Source organism: Salminus brasiliensis, chromosome 6 (genome assembly GCF_030463535.1).
Source record: "Salminus brasiliensis chromosome 6, fSalBra1.hap2, whole genome shotgun sequence".
In the NCBI taxonomy this organism is placed as follows: Eukaryota; Metazoa; Chordata; class Actinopteri; order Characiformes; family Bryconidae; genus Salminus; species Salminus brasiliensis.
This window is the reverse complement of record NC_132883.1, coordinates 10,301,275-10,302,740: the sequence shown is the minus strand read 5'-3', so window position 1 is coordinate 10,302,740 and position 1,466 is coordinate 10,301,275.

Below are 1,466 nucleotides of genomic sequence, written 5' to 3'. Positions count from 1 at the left end.
CTCAGAGGATGCTGTGTTTGTTTGCTGGACTCTGATAGCTTCATGGAGCTCAGCGTGCCTTGGAAAGGTTTTTACCCCAGGCCTCAGGGGACCCTGCTCAGTTCAGCTTTTGTGCTGGGTTCCAGATAAACACTGATCAGTAGCCCTTGATAACCTGACTGAGGTGATTTCGAGGCTGAAATACTTTCGAGGTTAGAAGCGAATAAAAGTATGAACCGGTTGGGGGTCTTACGTACTAGAAAACCTGAGGCTTAAGCTCTACAAAGCAAATTACGAGGAAATTAAAGTTCCATGAATACTCTCCCTTGCCTCTCTCCCCTTCCCAATTTTGTGTTGCCATGGCTACAGAATGCTCTGCACAGAACTCCAGTGTCTAATCACAATTATTTGAAAGGATGTTGACGTCATGCATGTATCCCTCTTTGGAGCCTGTTTTTAGTGAGGACTTTCCCATCGCTGTTAAAATCCCTCACATTATGGAGCTCTCTTCTGACAAACAAGAAAGAGCGCAAAGACCATGACCCCCTCGCATGCTGCAAGACTTAATTAAAGTCTATTTAAAAAAGAGAGAGAGAGAGAGAGAAAGAGAGAGAGAGATAGACCCATGCCCCCCTACTTTCTATTAGCAATTTTGGAACTGTTTAGTTGGGAGACCATTGTGTGGCCAAAGGAACTCTCTGGGGTCTGAAGTCTGTCAACCCAAAAATATAATATAATATGTGTAATTACAAAAAAAATGACACAGAAAATAAGATGAAGACATGAAGACATGCTTGTTTAGATGTTCCTTTGAAAACCTCTGATGCTGAATCTTGTGGTAAGGATACAGGAAAGGCATTGTTCTGATGAAGGTCAGGGGAACAGTGCATCACCACTCCTGAAGGTGAAACGGGGGTTATGGTTTGCCTTTCTAGCGATCCTACAAGCAGTTGTCTCTGAACGTTTTACTGGTCGTCCAGACCACATACTCCTCCACTATTTCTGTTAACTGCCATTTCTTAATTACATATAGTTATAAACTGAGAAAAAGGCTACCAGAAAAGGCTTGTAGCCTTCTCCTGCTTTGTAGGTTTTAATTATATATTTAATTATATATATATACAGGTGGTATATAGACAAAACAAAGTACATACATTTATAATATTTGAAATATGACACTGTTTGTCTGAGTGAGGACTGTGATGCCAAAATATGTACTGAGATGGTTTGGGACAGTGTTGAAGAATGAACCAATTATAAAATTGATGTATTTTAACATAATTAATGGTTAATTCTGCCCAGTCGGTCAGTGGATAGATAGACTCCTCAGTTTGCTCACAATGTCCAGCTACAGTTAACTAAAAGTTTGTACAGTGATACTAGTGAGAGAAAGTATTTAAGAGGACAGTCAGCAAAAACGAGAAAAATCAGAATAGTGTTCCAGCACAAAGATACACACACTCATTTACTTATCTGCCCAGTTAGTC